General features: G+C 34.4%; 1 long non-coding RNA gene across 1 annotated transcript; it reads right to left on the bottom strand.

Annotated features, from left to right (window-relative positions):
- Nucleotides 1–543: 543 nt before the first annotated feature.
- On the bottom strand, nt 544–3,605 carry LOC135217150 (uncharacterized). Its single transcript, XR_010315064.1, has 2 exons — nt 1,084–3,605; nt 544–705 (listed from the first exon to the last, which is right to left on the bottom strand). It is a non-coding gene; the product is annotated as an uncharacterized LOC135217150 (long non-coding RNA).
- Nucleotides 3,606–23,133: the final 19,528 nt, after the last annotated feature.

Below are 23,133 nucleotides of genomic sequence, written 5' to 3'. Positions count from 1 at the left end.
TCATCAATGTCTTTGGTGCAAGATTATCGAATCTCCTGTACATGATTAAAGATTAAAGCACAGGATACATTTGCTGGTACATTTGAAATAAGGTCAGAAACCGAAAATTAGTTTAAGGTCAAATGGGATTCAGGAAGTCTCTGCTCTAGCTTTATTTTGATTTAGATAATGTATAGTATATGATAATTATTATAATTATTTTTAAAAGTTAGTCCGATACTAATCCGCGAGTCTCTTCACATTCCTTGGTCCGAGGTTTTAAGAACATACTTTGATATTTTGAATTCGGGAAGTATGTTATGGCGCTTTCGCTTTTAGGAAGTTTCATTAGAAAGTTTGATAGCTTGTGAAACTCAAGAAGAGATCAAAGACTGCTTCTTTACATGATAATTTCCTTTCATATGTCTGCGTTTGAAATCTTTTGCATTCGGATGGTCTTTTGATTTTTGGGGGTTTTTTCAAAAATTTTATAGAAAAACCAAGAGCTTTACAAGAGTTGTTCGTAACCTTTAATGTTTTCTTTCAGTTAAAAATAAACAAAAATTCTTTAAAATTATTTATTCGTATGAAAGTTAAGGTTACGAAATGGCATAGATATAACTCCGATGGCTGAAGTCCTGTTCCCAATCGCTAATCATAAATTGATAACTACTGCTTGTGGTGGAAAGACCTTCACTCATGGAAATTTTTGAAAACTTATGGATTCTGAAAACAACAAAAACAGACTATCATTATCGAGTACAACAATATTTAGTAAAATAAAAGAATATCTTTAAGTAAAAAATTGTGTATATCATTGACCAACCTGACACAGAAATTACCTATATCAGCTGCATGAAAGAACCAGAAATTGAATCAGTCTTTTCCACTATACCACTGTCCTTAACAATCAGCAACTGCCTAAAAATCAAAGAGCAACTACACAAATGGTAATAATACACTTCCATAAATTATACACCTTTATAGATAGCAATATCAAAAGAATCTATAGAAAATTTATAGGTTCTGAAAGAGGTAATAAGTAAGAATTAAAAACGCCCTAACCTAATCTTAACCATTCGCCACAAATAGTATGAAACTTACTGGGCAGGAAAGTTTCAACCATTGACTCCCTAGAAGTGTTGATGACGTAGGTTTCAAAGACTACGACGGAAGAGGCAGACAGTGGGGGGGTCGGCAAGAATGTTACATAGTTAATGTAGGTGCTTTTTCAATACACAAAAGCATTCTCTTACGAGAGAGTCGAGTTCACCAGTTATCTTCGAATGTTATCCAGTGGTTCTAAAGTTAGAACCTTAGCTTTAACTGCTTTTCCTTCGTGGCGGGTCGAGGTAGGCAGGTTTTTCTCCAAGAATCGCGAAATGCAAAGGCCGTCGTCCTTCCATAAAAAATCAAGGATGAGGACGACGAACTGAAACAGGTAAAAAGAGCCAGCAGAGCCATCTAGGTGTTGCGCAATCCTTTAAACTCCCATGTTCCTTTTAGAACTTTAGTATGGCACGGGGCTTTAAAGGACTACTTTAGTATGCAAATAATAAATAAGTTATATAAAATCTTAATATACTCCAAACTTGGGATTAAAATTCAAAAATTTGAATAAATCAAACTAAGTAAATCAATAACGTAACAAACATACCTCAAAATTTCAAAAGCTTCAAATATTCAGTACAACAAATTTAAACTTAATTTTAATCTTTTAACATAAATCTGGTTTTCTATCTACTCGCAAGGGCAGTCTTTCTTTGTGATCTTTTCCCCAAGACTTCTTCAGAGTTATCCCTATTTGAGAGTATATCTGTAAGTGTTTACATAATAAAAATATGGAATGTTAGTCCATATATATAAAAGACCAGATTGCTTGCAGGAATGTGATCAGACTAGAGACGCTAAAGATGACGTATACAATAAGTATGTAGGCTAAGATAACATGCCGTCACCTGTAGTCATTCAATTGTTTATAAACATTAGTCCAAGCTCCCTGCTTGAGACAACTACGGCCTACGTGATCTGTAGCGTGTCTCATTTTGATTGTGTGTTCGTATGTAACTATGTCATCTGATAGTATGTTCATATGTTCGAGCTACTATCTGCTTCCTTCATAACTTGTAACAGAGATGTAGAGAGAACAGAGTTAGCTATCGTCATTAGAAGACCTGTACCTCTTTACCTAAGCTTTATCATGTAGAGGAATAGGATTAGCCATCATCATTGGCAGAAGCGATCAAGCTATCGTTATTAGAAGACTTGTACAATCATATCTGATCTTCAGCATGTAAAACTTCAGAAGAATACATATATTTTTATACTTTGTGTTTTCTACAAGAACCTCCTCACCGAATCATCATCATGAGTTTAACACATCGTCGTAATAACCAAGAACATAATACCGACTTCGTAAGTGATCTACAAACCCCAAGACACTCCCACGAATATGGAAGTGCAATACCAACCGACTTAGCGTATGATTATCGCAAGTCTAACATTACCTCATAGGGCGCCTTATCATACAAGGCACAAGCACTATTGGTGGCAGTGGACCAGAAGAACTCTACAACGTCCTACGAAGAAAAAACCAGAATAATAAATCATGTATCATAAGAAGTCAACGACGACGGAAGCAGCAGATTCTTCAACCAACTTATTATCATAGTTTAGTGAGCGACTTCAGAAAACAACAAGAACTCTTTACCGACGACGCAAAGCAAGAGATTCTTCAAGCAACTTAGTATCCTCGTTTAGTGAATAACTTCAAGAAACAAAACCGACGTGTCTTTTTCCTACGGCAACGCAAGCTTCGTCTCTCATTAGAATCATTCAAGAAAACATCGTTAGTGAGCGTTTCCGGCACTTCAAGAAACAAACCGAACGCGTCTGCAGCATCTGATCTTTCAAGGGCTCGAATCATCGAAACAACGCGCACGGGGGAAATTGAAGCCAAACCAGGTCGTCCGCTAAATAGAGGAGGAGGACCAAGGCCGTGTGTCGTTATCGGAACACCGTGACTTCCCACAAAAGCAAGCTATGTACAGTTTTTTATTCATTTGGAGTAACTTTGAGTGTTTCCTTTACAGGTCGAATTTCGTTATTCCTGTGGCTGAAGTTACGACACATTCTTAATCTTACTTTTTTACAGAAATTATCTACATCATTGAGATTTCGCTACTGCGAGTTTTTATCTTTGAGTGTCTGTTTCCAGAAGTTCTACTGAAATATCATAATCATATACTATGTTAATTTTATCATTTTGGGTGATTATTAATCCCTTACGTAACAAATCATATTAAACAGTGAATATGCGTTTACGCAGTGGACGTCTGTATTTATACAGATACATGGATAGCGTCGTTAAGCACCGTAGTGATTAGAAAACACACAAAAAACAAGTGGAACACCCGTACAAATCTATATAAATTAGAGGTAACACTATTTCGGGTCATGACAATAAATGCTCCTTTGCAAAGTCCCGATCGCAGTTTTAGCCTTGAGTTTTTGAGTTATAAAATATCGAACCACAATGACTCAACTTAACTTTTAAAATATGGCTGGATTGCAAGGAATAACATGTCTGTAAAAAACTTTCATCAGGCTAAATGCGCTGACCAGGATCCCTCACTATTTCAAATTTTCAAATTTTAGCAAAGAATGAAGTACAAACAGTTAATATTGAATGCAGTAGTGATAACTTGTCTTATTAGTAATCGCTCAGTTCCTAATAGTTTGTCATTCATTGCTTTATACGTAACCAGCAACATAATGCTAAAAAACAAGCACAATACGTTGCCGATGGTAATAAAGAGAAGGATCCTAATTATTACAAAAAGAAATAGAAAACAGTAGCCCGTTCAGAATCAAACAAGCAAACTCGGTGACTGTGTCACCTAGTCAAGCGGTCAAGGTTAGTTAAATCTGCCGAGTGTTCAAAGCATAGCAAATTCCACACAATAAGTGACTCTAGCAGAATGTGAAAAGCGATGTTGGTTCATACATGCCAATATCTTTTTGAATTAATAAGGATTTTTCCTATGAAACACACGACCGTATAAAGTAATCAGAGCAGGTTTTCGTTTTTTTTTTTAATACATAAGTTATAAGTAGTGGTGGATAAAGCCCGACTGTACGCGCCGTAAAAATTAGAATATCTTGTTTATTCCTTTAGTACACGTAATATCCTGTATTTACGGACTCACCGTCTGTTGTTCGAACTCCCCTAATGAGAAGTCCGGATAAGCGAGCGTTTACAGATACCTCTATAGCTATAAAAAACATTGATCTGTATCTAGTGTAATTGTAAGATTCATCTAGGGGTATACAAAATATTACCTTACATCCTGCAAAATAAGGCGTGTTTATCAAAGGGAAATCCTATAAACCTTCAAACATTAAAATCAGTTTGAACAAAAATGAGACAGTTAATCAAATAATAACTTATATAAAGGAACTATACATTTGTCTCATAAATCTTAACATTGTTCAAATGACCACACAGAATTCTCCCACAACCGCAGTCGCACTTTGCACGCAAAATCTCGAGAAGCATGCACCCTCGAATGTCTTAGTGCGTGTAAAATGACTTTGCTGGGAAATGAAATTTTAATCCTTCCCGACACTCTGAAATATAACTATTTCCGCGAACAAAGCCCTAGACACGGTTGACACAGCAACAAGTTAATCTAGTGATCCACAAACGTATACATATCGTGAATACGGAAGTTATAAATATCGCATTTTTTTTTATTGTTGCTAATTTTTAATCCCGCCCAACCAGTCGTAGATGAATCTCTTATAATCTATCTAAAGTAATATCCGTAAAGTCATTCAAGCAGAGGTGATTCAGCAGAAATTTTTTTTATCTTTTACCTGAATACCAGGAAGTTTCTCCACTGGCGAGTGATCTCTGGAAAAAAACGGATGTAATTTAACACAAAACATGGTCTAAGGACAAACATAAAGCTATTTACGTACCTTCGTATAGATTCTCAATGAAATTTCAAAATAGAGATAAATGACGAAGTTAAAAAATGTTAGTAATAGGAGTCATTAGGAAATCAAATAAGCCCATATAATTTTCCTCAAACGTCATGCCATAAATGATCGGACTTGGCGTATCTGCGTAGATTTCTGACGCTTAAACAAGGAAACGACTCCCGATAGTTTCCAGTGCCATGTACCGACATCTTATCTCTGTTAGGTTAAAATAATTTTTTTTTTTTACCAATTTGGACTTACTTAAAAGCTTTTACCAGATACCATTACCTAAGTGATTGTACCTCATACACCGTTTTCAGCACACTCAGGGGACATTATCAATTTTTACGTATGCCTCCGGCTTGCGTTGCACCCAATTACAATATAGTGTTTGGAGACTTTTAGGGGATACCCTACATTGCCTATATGGGATGATCTGTAATCTTTTCTAATATGGAATGTTAGTCCATATATATAAAGTTCTAAAACTAAAGAGGTACCAGATTGCTTGCAGGAATGTGATCAGACTAGAGACGCTAAAGATGACGTATACAATAAAAGTAGGCTAAGATAACATGCCGTCATCTGTAGTCATTCAATCAATTGTTTATAAACATTAGTCCAAGCCCTCCCTGCTTGAGACAACTACCGCCCCTACGTGATCTGTAGCGTGTCTCATTTGATTGTTGTGTTCGTATGAAACTATGTCATTGTTATGTATTTTCATATGTTCGAAACTACTGTCTGTTCCTTCATAACTTGTAACGGAGATGGTAGACAAGCAGAACAGAGTTAGTGATCGTCATTAGAAGACCTGTACCTCTTTACCTAAGCTTTATCATGTAGAGGAATAGGATTAGCCATCATCATTGGCAGAAGCGATCAAGCTATCGTTATTAGAAGACTTGTACAATCATACCTGATCTTCATTGTGTAAAACTTCAGAAGAATATACTATTTTTATACCTTGTGTTTTCTACAAGAACCTCACCGAACCATGAGTTTAACACATCGTCGTAAAGATAATACCGACTTCGTAAGTGATCCAACAAACCCCAGACACTCCATTGAAGATGGAAGTGCAATACCAACCGACTTAGCGTAAGTTTATCGCTAGTCTAACATTACCTCATAGGGCGCCTTATCATACAAGGCACAAGCCCTAATATTGGTGGCAGCGGTGGGATACTAAAGTCGTATCTCTTACAGCAAGTAACGTAACTCTTAGCTGGCTGAGAGCAATCTCCTGCCAAGTGACGACGTCATCATTGCCGTATCAGCATTTGTTCCTTTTAACCTCAATAATCTGCTTACACAGGCTTCATCTGTGTGTCGTCTCTGCTTGCAAAAGCAGATTGACTGGAGAAAGGAATGCTTTGTTCATGAACTTCACATGTGGTTCATAGGTCACATGAAAGGCCACATAACATATTCTTATCCGTGTGTGTAATGCAATTAGTTAGGACTTTAATCATTTTACAAAATTAATGAACAATAGAACAAATAGAATTTCTATAACAACAAAATGAATTAATTTTTTTTTTTCTGAACCTCATAGACATTAGAAGTATCAACATATGTATATGAAATATTTACTTGCAACATTAGCTTATTACAATCCAGGTAAATCACATTTATGGGAAAATGTCACATTTCCTTGAGAAACCCAAAGTTTATTTAGAAATTAGTTACATAGGGTTTTTTTTCGTTGCATCTCCTACCTATTAATAAAGTTTTTTAAATTAACCTCAGAGGATGCGCGCGAGAAAATTGAATATGAAACTTTTGTTAGGGCACATAGGATCAGATTTTATCACAACTTAATTTCAGTTAGCATAGAGAACTACAGAATCATGATTAATCTTCTCTTTGACTCTTATGTTGCCTGGCAATCTTACAAATAGCTCCGTTCACACTTCTTGTTAGTAACTTACTACCAGTAATATCGAATTTTCTTTGGGATTCGTATTGAATATCTGTTTATTTTTTATAATTATGGATATTTTTACAAGTCATCATAGACCTGGATAGGTTCACTCATTGTTAATGCCATGGATAAAAAAGTTTGTACAGCGGACTCTTTTGAATTCCGAAATATCGAGCGAATTCATTCTGGGGTTAAGTCTTGGTCTAAATGGCTCTCTCCCTCCCCTGTATTTGGATGTCGTCTGAATTTACTTTGCCCTTGTGACAAGTATAATTTCACTTGCAGGCTGATTAATGGAACCTGGTTACAGTATCCTGCTAGTACGAGAGTTTCACATCGCAACTTCAAAAAATCGTTCGTCGCAGCGGACGACTACAGTCAAGTAACAACCGCCTACAATGTGAAAGGAATTTCATGGACTTCTTCGACCGACACCGTATCTCGTCGTTAATCTCGTTTTAATGCGGAACGCTCCAGCGGCTGTCGGAATCGACTACGAATGGGACATACTTCCGACAATTACGACCCGAAGGATAATCAACTCTACTTTGCTGGCGAAGGACTCGTGCTGGGGATGTTTTTTTAATTCATCGCGAACGTAATCGTGTAGCTTAGGATGCAGAAGAAAGTATGAGCGCAAAAATAGAACGTTGGACCCGCCCAGGCAAACTTTTCCCCTTGTTTTAACCATTGAAAAAGGCCGTTTCAGTGGCTATAGGTGGTTGTCTGGAACTGTGTAATGGACGAAAAGTGGTTCGAAAGCTAGTTAAATGTGAAGTAGTATAACCTCGGTCATGTATCCTATATATATAAATGATCATAAATAACAGAATCGAAATATATTTTTTGCGTGTACGCACTAGGAATATATATATTGATCACCTAAATAACAGAGTCGAAATATATCTTTGCGTGTACGCAATAGGAATCTCTTATATAAATGATATAAATAACGGAATCGAAATATATCTTTGGTGTACGCAATAGGAATCTATTTAAAGTGCACATATATTAATCATAATTATATGAATCCATATACATATGTATAAACAAATCAGGTAGCCTATAATCAATCAGTTACCTTGTTTTACCTTAACAATATCCGCAGATATATAACAGTTAGCATAAACGCAACGAATCAATCAGCATAAACATTAATAATTTTATCATTTTCATATATGAAAGTTTTTTTTTATCAGTTAAAATATGATTTTTTATCATGTTAATCTTCATTCTATGCAATTATCAGAGTACATTAGTATTTTCTGTAGCATAAGTATCTTAAAGAGATGAAGTGAAAAACTGTATCATTATATATATCATGTGATCACTATTATTTACCAATATCATAGTTTTATATTTTATTACTTGAATCAATTCATGTACACAATGAATTTTTATTTACTTATATATATATATATATTCACATAGTGTCTGTATCACACTCCTATAAGTCAGATGCAAGTCAAGTTTGAGTAATATTCAGTAGTTGGTTTTGGTAGCTGACCGAGCTAATGTAAGTGTTTACATAATAAAAATATGGAATGTTAGTCCATATATATAAAAGTCTAAAACTAAAGAGGTCAACCAGATTGCTTGCAGGAATGTGATCAGACTAGAGACGCTAAAGATGACGTATACAATAAAAGTAGGCTAAGATAACATGCCGTCACCTGTAGTCATTCAATTGTTTATAAACATTAGTCCAAGCTCCCTGCTTGAGACAACTACCGCCTACGTGATCTGTAGCGTGTCTCATTTGATTGTGTGTTCGTATGAAACTATGTCATTGTATGTATGTTCATATGTTCGAACTACTGTCTGTTCCTTCATAACTTGTAACGGAGATGGTAGACAAGCAGAACAGAGTTAGTGATCGTCATTAGAAGACCTGTACCTCTTTACCTAAGCTTTATCATGTAGAGGAATAGGATTAGCCATCATCATTGGCAGAAGCGATCAAGCTATCGTTATTAGAAGACTTGTACAATCATACCTGATCTTCATCGTGTAAAACTTCAGAAGAATATACTATTTTTATACCTTGTGTTTTCTACAAGAACCTCACCGAACCATGAGTTTAACACATCGTCGTAAAGATAATACCGACTTCGTAAGTGATCCAACAAACCCCAGACACTCCATTGAAGATGGAAGTGCAATACCAACCGACTTAGCGTAAGTTTATCGCTAGTCTAACATTACCTCATAGGGCGCCTTATCATACAAGGCACAAGCCCTAATACATTCACATAAACTAGAGCTAGTGCTACAGAGACAAAGACAAATAATCTCAGAGTAAAATATCTAAATGTGAGTTTTTAAAAACCGAACATGTTTATCTAGGTTTTATGTGTCTAGTCAAGGTCTTAAAGTAGTCCATGGTATGGTGTCGGCTATTCATAACTTTCCGGTACCTATTAACGTAAAAGGGGGATACAGCACTTTGGAGCTGTAGTGGGTATTACAATCGTATGTAAATATGTAACTCTTCAATCATGACAGCTCCTTTAACAGATCTTACGAAGAAGAGCGTAGATTTATTATGGTCTGAAAAGCATCAACAGGCGTTCGATATCTTAAAAGCGGAAAATGCAGCTCACCTAACTTAAAAATCCCTGATTTAAATAAAGAATTTTTTTTATTTGCAACAGACGCCTCATGACCAAGGGGTAAGAGGGTATTACTTCAGTAATATGATAAACAGTTCTTCCCTATAGCTTTTTATTCACGTAAACTAAAGCCCTCTGAAAGTAAATATTGCAGTAATAGGCAAGGAAGGCTAGGTATCTTTAACTCGCTAGTACATCTTAAGTTCATAATCTATGGCTATCCTGATAAAGTCCTTACTGAACATGAGTCCTTTACCGAGTTTTTTCAAAGGCTTTAATCACAGTCCAAAAGGAACTCTGTGACAAATGATCATTCAGGTCTTTGGAGCCAAGATAAGATATCTACCACTGGGAAAGCAATTATCATAGCCGACGCATTATCCCGCAATCCCGCACCATACTGCAAAGAACCATTAATTAGACAAAGATATAGAAACATCCGTGCCTATTGTTAAAACCGTATCTAAACAAGAAAATTCCTTAACCCAAGAGAATCGCGAGCATTGAATATCTGGGTCGGAGCGCAGAACTGTTACAAACTGAACAAAGCAAGTGTAAGCAGCAATAAACATCAAACAATAAACACTTCGAACGGAAACAGGGTCAGCGGCCTAAGCAAAAACAATAAAACACTTCGAGCAGAAACCCTAAAGCAAAAGTATATTTAAAGTATGTGTATCAGAATAATGTAATCAAAATGTATATTATGTAAGTCCGTGACGAGGAAAACCCGAAGAACACAGCAGATGACTAACGACCAGGTAGTAGTAATAATCTCTTTCATACCAATCGTCATAAACTGGTTGCATTCAGTCATCCAGGTTTCCCTACTATGTCACAAAGCCAAATCACTGTTTTACTGGCCTACGATGCTTACAGATATAAAAAGCACATAAACTGATTGTAACACGTGTCATGAAAAAAAGGGACACACTAAGACACCTGTCAGTTAAGGGCCTATCCTGTGCCAAATCAATCCTTGAAAGAATATACTTAGAATTATTAACAGAATTAAGAGTCTGACAGAGGGAATAAACACTTCTTAGTGTTAATAGTTCCTTGACACGTTATATAGAAGTAATAGCACTAAAACAAACCACCGGAATGAGTGCGTTAGGAATATTTATGAGTGCTAAATCAGTAAACCTGGAATTCAAAAAACACATGATAATCTGACTCGGGTGGCGTAAATCAATAATAATCTCCTTAACACGTTGTGTGAATTCCTATCCATTAAGAAAACCAGTAATAATATTTTATCGCCAGAGTCAATCGGTTGGTTTAGAATAAGATATAAATCAGAAAGTGTCAATGTCTTACGAGTTACAACTCGTGATATTGGATCCGAACTGGATTATAGCGGTTCTCGCGGTTTTAAATACCTTTATCATTCCATATCTTGTATCTGTAGAATTGATGCCGCAAGTAGCCTTATACGGTACACCGCTAGAACACTTTTCCACATATTCATGCCAACCATTAATTATCAAATATATATAAAAAAATATAAATAAATAAATATAAAAAAATAAAATAAATATGGATACAAGTGGAGTCAATATAATACACCCTCCGTAAGAAGTCGGAAGGGTTACAAATTATAATAAAAAAGGAATCACGATAAATCAATAAGCAAAACGTAACCATAGATTAATTAAATATCCAAATATATGCGCGTATATATTTAGTAATGACAAATAAGCTAAAAGTTCAAATACTTATCCAAAACCTACTGACATATTGTCTGTCCCGGTGATTTATATTTGTAGTCAATGAAAAAAAAATAATAATAAATAAAATAAAAATAAATAAATAAAAATAAAATAAAAGATTTTAAAGTCAGGAAGTCTAGAAGTGAAAATGTTATCTATGGAATAATCCTATATGAATCTTATACAGGGCTAATATATATAGAATTTGTATGGAACCTTTTTCATTAGTTTCAATAAGGAATCTTTATTTTAACATAATCATGCAGTTTTCCAACATGAAACTAATATATTGTTCAATTTTGGTAGTTTGTTTTTTTTCAGACATTCTTCTCATGTGGGTCGAGTATTAAAAAACAAAATTTATCCTAAAGTCGTATTTATTACAGCAAGTAACGTAACTCTTAGCTAGCTGAGAGCAATCTCCTGCCAAGTGACGAAGTCATCATTGCCGTATCAGCATTTGTTCCTTTTAACCTCAATAATCTGCTTACACAGGCTTCATCTGTGTGTCGTCTCTGCTTGCAAAGCAGAATGACTGGAGAAAGGAATGCTTAGTTCATGAACTTCACATGTGGTTCATAGGTCACATGACCAGGCATAAACATTCTTATCCGTGTGTGTAATGCAATTAGTTAAGGACTTTTAATCATTTTAAAATTAATGAACAATATAAGCAAATAGAATTTCTATAACAAAATGAATTTTTTTTTCTGAACCTCATAGACATTTAGAAGTATCAAGATATGTATATATGAAATATTTACTTGCAACATTAGCCTATTACAGTTCAAGTAAAACATTCATGGGAAAATGTCACATTTTCTTGAAAAACCCAAAGTTTATTTAGAAATTAGTTATAGTGGGTTTTTTCGTTGCATCTCCTACCTATTAATAAAAAGTTTTTTTAAAAAAACAAAAAAATAACCTCCGAGGATGCGCGCGAGAAAATTGAATATGAAACTTTTGTAGGGCACATAGAATCATGATTAATATTCTCTTTGACTCTTATGTTGCCTGGCAATCTTACAAATAGCTCCGTTTTCCACTTCTTTGTCTAGTAATTTACTACCAGTAATATCGAATTTTCTTTTTTTTTGGGATTTGTATTGATATGTTTATTTGTTATAAATTATGGATATTTTTACAGTCATCATAGACCTGGATAGGTTCACTCATTGTTAATGCATGGATAATAAAGTTTGTACAGCGGACTCTTTTGAATTCCAAAATATCAGCGAATTCATGTGGGTTACGTCTGGTCTAAATGGCTCTCTTCCCTCCCTGTATTTGGATGTCGTCTGAATTTACTTTGCCCTTGTGACAAGTATAATTTCACTTGCAGGCTGGTTAATGGAACCTGGTTACAGTATCCTGCAGTACGAGAGTTTCACATAGCAACTTCAAAAATTCGTTCGTCGCTGCGGATGACTACAGTCAAGTAACAACCGCCTACAATGTGAAAGGAATTTCATGGACTTCTTCGACCGACACCGTATCTCGTCGTTAATCTCGTTTTAATGCGGAATGCTCCGGCGGCTGTCGGAATAGACTACGAAAGGGACATACTTCCGACGATTACGACCCGAAGGATAATCAACTCTACTTTGCTGGCGAAGGACTCGTGCTGGGGATGTTTTTTTATTCATCACGAACGTAATCGTGTAGCTTAGGATGCAGAGAATAGTATGAGCGCAAAAAATAGAACGTTGGACCCGCCCAGGCAAATTTTTTTTTCCCCCTTGTTTTAAACCCTGTGAAATAGGCCGTTTCATTGGGCTATAGGTGGTTGTCTGGGGAAACTGTGTAATGGACGAAAAGTTGTTCGAACGCTAGTTAAAAGTGAAGTAGTATAACCTCCTGGCATGTTCCTATATATATAAATTATCATGTATCCTATATATATAAAGTATCATGTATCTAACAGATAAAGATCATAAATAAAAAGAGTCTATATCTTTGCATGTACGCAATAGGAATCTCTTATATAAATGATCATAAATAACAGAATCTAAATATATCTTTGCGTGTACGCAATAGGAATTATTTAAAGTGCACATATATTAATCATAATTATATGAATCCATATATGTATAAACAAATCAGGTAGCCTATAATCAATCAGTTACCTTTTATCTTACTAATATCTGCAGTTATATATGAGTTAGTATATTGATTAATGAATCAGATATATAACATTTAGCATAAAAATCAACGAATCAATCAGCATAAACATTAATCATTTTATCAATTCATATAATGCAAATTTTTTGATGTTAAAATATGATTTTTATCATGTTAATCTTCATTCTATGCAATTATCAGAGTACATTAGTATTTTCTGTAGCATATGTATCTTAATGAGATGAAGTGAAAAACTATCATTATATATCACGTGATCACTATTATTTACCAATATCATTGTTTTATATTTTATTACTTGAATCAATTCATGTACACCATGAATTTTTATTTACTAATATATATATATTCACATAGTGTCTGTATCACACTCCTATAAGTCAAATGCAAGTCAAGTTTAAGTAATATTCAGTAGTTGGTTTTGGTAGCTGACCGAGCTGATGTAAGTGTTTACATAATAAAAAATATGGATTGTTAGTCCATATATAAAAGACCAGATTTGATCGTTGCAGGAATGTGATCAGACTAGAGACGCTAAAGATGACGTATACAATAAGTATGTAGGCTAAGATAACATGCAGTCACCTGTAGTCATTCAATTGTTTATAAACATTATTCCAAGCTCCCTGCTTGAGACAACTACGGCCTACGTGATCTGTAGCGTGTCTCATTTTGATTGTGTGTTCGTATGTAACTATGTCATCTGATAGTATGTTCATATGTTCGAGCTACTATCTGCTTCCTTCATAACTTGTAACAGAGATGTAGAGAGAACAGAGTTAGCTATCGTCATTAGAAGACCTGTACCTCTTTACCTAAGCTTTATCATGTAGAGGAATAGGATTAGCCATCATCATTGGCAGAAGCGATCAAGCTATCGTTATTAGAAGACTTGTACAATCATATCTGATCTTCAGCATGTAAAACTTCAGAAGAATACATATTTTTATACTTCGTGTTTTCTACAAGAACCTCCTCACCGAATCATCATCACGATTTTAACACATAGTCGTAATAACCAAGAACATAATACCGACTTCGTAAGTGATCTACAAACCCCAAGACACTCCCACGAATATGGAAGTGCAATACCAACCGACTTAGCGTATGATTATCGCAAGTTTAACATTACCTCATAGGGCGCCTTATCATACAAGGCACAAACCCTAATATATCAGAACTCATTATCCAAGGTAACAGTATTCGGTTTCAAGAGTGGAATTACTGACGAAATTTCTTTCCAATTCTGTAATTATAATGGGTGTTGGACATTGTGGCCCTGTTATCTCCAGACAAAACTGCTGGAAATTCTAGTGAAGGAATGCTTTTATTCTCTAATTGTCTGTTCACTAACCGATTTTTAAACAAGAACAATGTTTACTTCTAGCGTCGAAATATCCTGGATAAAAACAGTAGTGCCATAAAGATTTACTGCTGTCCGTAAAAGCTATTAGCCTGTATGAACTCTTTCACCTACAAATCTTTGGATTTCGATTTCTGGCGTAGCAATTACTTTTGGCAGATTGTTTTCAATTCCTTTTGTTGCCTATAGGATAACTTTATCCCAACTGAGACTTTAGTCTGTAGACTGTGCATGAATAAGGGAGCTCTATTTAAAATGTGTTCATTAAAATTTTATGGATCAAAATTCAAAGCAATGCTTTTCAAAACCGACCTTATTATCAGCCTCTGGATCAAACTTTATTTAAGAGTTGAAATCTTGTCTGATCCTATCCCAATTGAGTCCGAAGTGTTACTACTTTAGGAGTTAATCTAATTTACGATCAAGATAACTTTGCAAAGTTTTCTCATTAGTAACAAATTGCTGCAGAACAAACTTAAAAGGGTGAAAAATTTAATTAAATTTATGAAAACCCTATCTTAATGACTATCATTAGCAGTAAATGCGCCATTGTCCATATATAATGATTAATAAATTAATTTCTTAAAAGTTAAATTCTGTCAACTCTTGCGTCCAGAATAAATTTTAAATAAGCTTACCATTAGTATTGTTGGGCTACATCGTAAACCAAAGCGAAGTCTGAGATTGCGATAAGCAATATAAGTGCTCTCTCCCATGTTCAGGTTTTTAAACCAGAATAACTAAATTCTATTCTGATTAACTTCCTCTAAAACAATTTGTTGGAATGCCTCTTTTAAGGCAAAGCACAAAATATTTATCAAATCTAATTTTGAAACAAAGTAGATATCATCTGATTAAGGCAAGGTCCAGCCCACATGGCTTTATTACGACTTATGCGAAAATTGTTCAGAGTAATCCTGTTATAAGTTTGAGATGAAAACTATTCTACATTTACTGGTGTCCCTATCTAAATTGAATATACCCATATTAGGTAGGAAGCTATATTCAGGATGCCGAGAACAATATGCTTTAAATTATCTATTCTTTCTATCAAACAGTCTTTCTTGTTCCTTAATATTCTCATCCATCAGTTTAATCAAATTCCCCTGTTTGGACAGGGTGTGTAGCTTCCAATATTTTCTCAGAATCCAATATTTTCTTAGAAAAGTTAATTTTTTCCTAATAAATGTGAAACTACCATTCCATAACAATGGCATTATTAATCTACCATCCTCATTCCTAAGTGTTCCTATGTAAAAACCACTAACTTCCGATTTACTAAAGTAGTTTCCTCATCTAGTCCTAGATATTCATGAAAATTATAAGAATCTTGTTCTAGTATTTGAGAAGTAGCTTTTTTTAATTCCTCATCATTAACCACACAATTTGGTCAAAAGTGTTAAAGTTCCTCTTTTGGGTTTTCAATCCTCATCATTAACCACACCAATTTAGTCAAAAGTGTTAACGTTCCTCTTTATGGTTTTCAAGTTTTCCTTTAGGGTTTTCAAAGGTTATTACATTAGACCTAAAGCAAGAAGTCATGGGAGAGACTTTCCATTACATTAAAACTTTCATTAATTTGTTCCTGAGGAAGTGACAAATGCGAAGTTACTATGGAATTAGATAAATACTTTAAGATTATAAAGCACACACTAAGTTTCCTGTTAATAAAACCATATTTTTTTCATAATACATGGAAGGAGTAACTACCATATACAACAGTTATATCATAATGCAATATAAGGAATTGGAACCAAGAATAAAATCTATGTAGGAAAAAGTGTCACTACCCATCCTTAAAAAATTATCAAAAAGTTCATACCCTCTATCTGTAAAGGACTGTACGTACAATTAAACTTAAGCCAGGTAGTTTCAAATTAAAGTTAGAGAACACAAACAACTTATGTCTCATATGGGTCTTATCCAAACTTTACCTTAACTACCAATTTAGAATTATATTTCCTTGGGCCATTAAATCCATTTACGGTAACCTGCAGTTTATCCTTAATTCTGTTAAGCTGTCCCTCTAGAGCCCTCTCAGATATAAAGTTGGCTTGACTACCAGACTCCATTAACCCTCTTACCTTTGGATTTCCAATGAGGAATGAAAAGGTAGGCAACAAAGTCTGTACCACCATTACTTTGGAGAGAGGCACCTGGATAAATAAGATTACTTCGAGTAGTTCTCTTTGTGGCCAATTCCTTGTGCTGCTTCTGCTTAGGTTTGGTATCAATGGGATTGGATAGTCTCATTCACTGAAGGATTAACAGAATCACAACCCCAAAAATGAAAAATGCCAACCATAACATTTACTACATTTACTTTTGAATCTAAACTTACAAAAATTTTCCCCATGTCCTATAATTGCACATCTATTACATTTATTTAATGGTGTGCTTAGAAGAAATTGCATTTTGACAAAGTACATGAAATAAAAGTGATTAAAGTTTTCAACATCCACCTTAATAGCTAAATTGGAGCTTTTGGCATTTAACCTATTCTTTGCTACCGATGCTTCTTCCATAGGCTTAATAGCGGAACAAACATTCTAATAACGTTAATTACATTCAAAGAAATTTTCCACAATTCGTACAGTTTTAGGTTTTGAGTTTTTCCAGATACTTTAATCAGAATGTTCTTAAAAGTATCATTCATTCCTTTAAGGAAAATAGTATTGTAAAACATAATAAACACTAATGTTGAGTCTTTTCATGGCTTCTCTTTATTTTCCTAATATTACTAATGTATTCAAATTATTCAGAATTTGCATCCAAATTCATATTTACCAACGGTTTCAGTACTAATTTTTTTAACTGGAATAAAAGCAAAAGCTGCTTGCAGGAGTTCTTTTGCATGTGAATAACCTTGCCTATCTGCCTCTAATGATTCTATTAGAACATACTTACCAAAAATTTGCTGCTTTAGCAAAATAGTTTATCATAATCAGTATATGAAAATTTACTTTTAGTTTCTTCAAACGGTCTGAAAAATAATTCTATATTTAAGCCATCACTGCTAGCGAGTTAAGGCAAAGGAGCTACTGGACTCTAAGAAGGCTACGGGGGGGTTTCATGCAGTTCAGGTGGTGACAAACTAAGTATATTTAATTGAATTATCAATGAAATAACTGTAAATATTCCTGGTAAGAACTAAATTCAGCCTCAGATTCTGAAAGTCCTTGGATGAGGACCATTTGATTGAAGAAATCTTGCGATCATAATTTCGCAAGTCTTACTTATAAGATTTCAACCTATTAATTAGCGTCAACCTATCGACGTCACTCAAACTTCTAATAGTACCCGAAATTTTGAATATTTTAGTAACCTGAGACCTTACAGTCTTCCTGCCCATTACTAAATACCTTAATTCCTCTTCCATTATTAAATGTTTTCTTGCAGAAAAATTTAAATTTCAAATTATCCCCAACGTTATCGCAAACACTCATAATACACAAAACCCAACCTCCAGTGCCACCCTATCGTCGCCTATATGGAGGCACAGTTAAATAAAAACATTTAAAATCATTCGTATGAAAGTTAAGATTACGAAATGGCATAGATACAAATACGATGGCTAAAGTCCTGTTCCAAATCGCTAATCATAAATTGATAACTACGGTTTTGTGGTGGAAAGACCTTCACTCACGGAAATTTTTGAAAACATATGGATTCTGAAAACAACAACAACAGACTATAATTATAGAGTCCAACAATATTTAATAAAATAAGACAAACCTCATGTAAAAAATTGTGTATCATTGATCAACCTGACACAGAAATTAACTAAATCAGCTGCGTGAAAGAACCATAAATTGAATTAGGGTCTTCCACTAAACCACTGAAAGAGAGGTAATTAAGAATTAAAAACGCACTAACCTAAACTTTACCATACGCCATAAATCGTAGGAAACTTACTGGACAGGAAAGGTTCAACCATTGACTCCATTAGAAGTGTTGATGTCGTAGGCTTCATAGACGACGGAAGAGGCAGACACAGGTAGGTCGGCAAGAATATGTTACATAGTTAATGTAGATTCTTCAGTACACAAAGCATTCTCTTACGAGTTAGTAGAATTCTCGAGTTATCTTCAAATTTTATCCAGTGGTTCTATGTTGGAACCTTAGCTTGAACTGCTTTTCCTTCTTCGTGGCGGGTCGAGGTAGGCATGTTTTTTCTCCAAGACCCGCGAAATGCAAAGGCCGTCGTCCTTCCATAAAAAATCAAGGATGAGGACGAACTGACAGGTAAAAAGAGCCAGCAGAGCCATCTAGGTTTTGCGCAATCCTTTAAACTCCTATGTTCCTTTTAGAACTTTAGTATAGCACGGGGCTTTAAAGGACTACTTTAGTATGCAAATAAAAATATAAAGTTTGCTATAAAATCTTACACACTCCAAACTAGGGATTAAAATTAGAGAATTTGAATAAATCTAAGTAAGTAAATCAATAAAGTAACCCATTAACCAATCATACCTCAAAATTACATAAAAGCTTCAAATATTCAGTACAACAAATTTAAACTTACATTTAATCTTTTAAACAAATTTGGTCTTCTGTATACTCGCAAGGGCAGTCTTTCTTTGTGGTCTTTTCCCTATGACTTCTTCAGAGCTATCCCTATTTGAGAGGGTATCAGAACTCATTATCCAAGCTAACAGTATTCAGTTTCAAGAGTGGAATTACTGAAGACATTTCTTACAAATTCTGTAATTTTAATGGGTGTGACATTGTGGGCCTGTTATCTCCTGACAAAACTGCTTGAAATTCTAGAAGGAATGCTTTTATTCTCTTAATTATCTGTTCACTAACAGATTTTTAGCAAGAACAAAGTTTACTTCTAGCGTCGAAATATCCTGGATAAAAACAGTAATGCCGCAAATAGATTTACTGCTGTCCGTAAAAGCTATTAGCCTGCATGAACTCTTTCACCTACATATCTTTGGATTTCAATTTCTGGCGTAGCATTTACTTTTTTGCAAATGTTCCATTCCTTTTATTGCCTATAGGATAAATTTATCCCAACTGAGAGACTTTTCAGTCTGTTGACTGTGTATGAATAAGAGTGCTCTATTTAAAATAGGTTCATTAAAATTTTATGGATCAAAATTCAAAGCAATGCTTTTCAAAACCAACCTTTATCAGCCTGTGGATCCAACTTCAGTTTAAGAGTGAAATCTTGTCCGTGATCCTATCCTAATCGAGTCCGAAGAGTTACTATAGGAGTCTAATTTACGATCAATATCACTTTGCAAAGTTTCCTCATTAACAAATTGCTGCAGAACAAACTTAAGGGTGAAAAATTTCATTCAATTTTAGAAACCTCCATCTTAACTTATTAGCAGTAAATGCGCCATTGTCCATGTATAATAATCAATAAATTAATTTCTTAAAAGTTAAATTCAATTGGTTCAACTCTTGCGTCCAGAATCAAAATTTTAGAAAAGCCTACCATTAGTATTGTTGGGCTACATCGTAAACCAAAGCTAAGTCTGAGATTGCGATAAGAAATATAAGTGCTCTCTCCCATGTTAAGGTTTTTAAACCAGAAAATCAAAGTATTCTGATCAACTTCCTCTAAAGCAATTTGTTGGAATGCCTTTTTCAAGTCAAAGCACAATATTTATCAAATCTAATTTGAAACAAAGTTTAAATCTTCTGATTAAGACCATGTCCAGCCCACATGTCTTTATTATGACTTAAAACAGGATTTCTGAACTATTTTCACATTAGTTTGATAGGAAAACTAATCTACATTTACTGGTGTCCCTATCTAAATTTAATATAACCATATTAGGTAGGAAGCTATACTCAGGATGCAGAGAACAAAATGCTTCTAATTATCTATTCTTTCTATCAAACCGTTTTTCTTGTTCCTTAATATTCTCAATCATTAATTCAATCAAATTCCCCTGTTTGGACAGGGTGTGTAGCTTCCAATATTTTTAGAAAAATTGAAATTTTTTCCTAATAAATGCTCTTCTACCATTCCATAACAATGGCATTACTAATCTACCATCCTCATTCCGACGAGTGTTCGTATGAAAAACTTCACTAACTTCCGATCGACCAAGTAGTTTCCTCATCTAGTCCTACATTCATGAAAATTATAAGAATCTTGTTCTAGTATTTGAGAAGTAGCTTTTTCTAATTCCTAATCATTAACCACACCAATTCGGTCAAAAATGCTAAAGTTTTCCTCTTTAGGGTTTTCCAAGGTTATTACATTAAGACCTAATGCAAGAAGTCATGGGGAAGACTTTCCAATACATTAAAACTTTCTTCATTAATTTGTTCCCGAGGAAGTGACAAAAGCGAAGCTACTATGTAATTAGATAAATACTTAATATTAGCAAGCACACTAAGTTTCCTGTTAATAAAACAAGGATATTTTTTTCATAATACATGGAAGGAGTAACTACCATATACAACAGAGTTACCATAATGCAATATAAGGAATTGGAACAAAGAATAAAATCGATGTTGGAAATAGAGTCACTACCCGTCCTTAAGAGGGTATGAAATTTTTGATAATTTTCTATCTGTAAAGGACTGTACAATTAAACTTAAGCCAGGTAGTTTCAAATTAAAGTTAATTTCGGGAACACAAATAGCTAATATGTCATATGTGTCGTGTCCAAACTTTACCTTAACTTCTAATTTAGAATCATACTTCCTTAGGCCATTAAATACATTTACAGTAACCTGCAGTTTATCCTTAATTCTATAAAGCTGTCCCTCTAGAGCCCTTTCCGAAATAAAGTTGGCTTGACTACTAGTCTATTAACCCTCTTACCTTCGTATTTCCGATGAGGCATGAAAAGGTAGGGAAAAAAAAAGTATCCCACCATTACTTTGGAAGGAGGCACCTGGATAAATTTGATTACTTCGAGTAGTTCTCTTTGTGGCTAATTCCCTATGCTGCTTCTGCTTAAGTTTGGTTTCAATGGGATTGAATACAGTCTTTCACTGAAGGACTAACAGAATCACAAGAACAGAAATGAAATGCCTACCATAACATTTACTACATTTCCTTTCAAATCTAAACTAAAAAAATTTCCCCAGGTCCTATATCTGCACATTAATGCATTAAGCTTTTAATTTACTTTTTCTTTTGGGGTGATACCTAGTGCATTTATTAATGGGGTGCTTAGAAGAAATTGCATTTTGACAAATTACATGAAATAAAGGGATTAAAGTCTTAAACATCCACCTTAATAGCTAAATTGGCGCTTTGGGATTCAACCAATTCTTTGCTACCGATCCTTCTTCCATAGGCTTAATAGCGGAACATTCAAATAACGTTCATTACATTCAAAGAAATTTTCCACAATTTGTACAGTTAAAGGTTTTAAGTTTCCCGATACTTTAATCAGAATTTTCTTAAAATTATCATTCAATCCTATAAGGAAAAAAGTATTGCAAGACATAATAAACACTAGTGTTCAGTCTTCACGGCCTTTTATTTTATTTTCCTAATATTACTCTCTATTCAAATTATTAATAATTAGCATCCAACTTAATATTTATCAACAGTTTCAGTACATTAAATTTTTAAACTGGAATAGGAGCAAAACCTGCTTGCAAGAGTTCTTTTGCATGTGAATAACCTTGCCTATCTGCCTCTAATCATTCTATTAACAGCATATTTACCAGAAATTTGCTGCTTTAGCAAAAGTAGTTTATCATAATTGGTATACGAAAAATTACAGTTTCTTCAAACTGTCTGAAAAATAACTATTTTCGCCATCACTGCTAGCAAGTTTAGGCAAAGGAGCTACTGGACTTAAGGAGGCTACGGAGGATTTCAGGCAGTATTAAATTATCAATGATAACTGTCTTAAATATTCTTGGCAAGAACTAAATTAATCCTCAAATTCTGCTTAGTCCTTGGATGAGGACCGTTTGATTGAAGAAATCTTTATCATAATTTCTCAAGTCTTCCTTTATAACATTCAACCTATTAATTAGCGTCGACCTATCGACATCACTCAAACTTATAAAAGTACCTGAAGTTTTGAGTATTTTTAGTAACCCGAGACCTTAGTCTCTTCCTGCACATTACTAAATACCTTAGTTCTTCCATTATTAAATGTTTTCTTGAATAAAATAAATAAATTCAAATTATCCCAACGTTAACTCACGACACTCTTAATACACAAAATCCAACCTCAAATGCCACCCCTATCATCGCCTATTGGAGACTATAGTCCTCAGAGTCCCTGTTCAGACGCCATTCAATGAAGAACAAAGCTTTACACAAGAGTTTCTCGTAACATTGAATATTTTCTTTCAGTTAAATAAAAAAATTTACAAATTTATTCGTATGAAAGATAAGATTACGAAATGGCATAGATAAAACTCAAATGGCTGAAGTACTGTTCCCATTCAATAATCATAAATTGATAACTACTGCTT

Source organism: Macrobrachium nipponense, chromosome 7 (assembly GCF_015104395.2).
Source record: "Macrobrachium nipponense isolate FS-2020 chromosome 7, ASM1510439v2, whole genome shotgun sequence".
Lineage (NCBI taxonomy): Eukaryota > Metazoa > Arthropoda > Malacostraca > Decapoda > Palaemonidae > Macrobrachium > Macrobrachium nipponense.
This window is presented reverse-complemented; position numbering and strand designations above follow the sequence as displayed.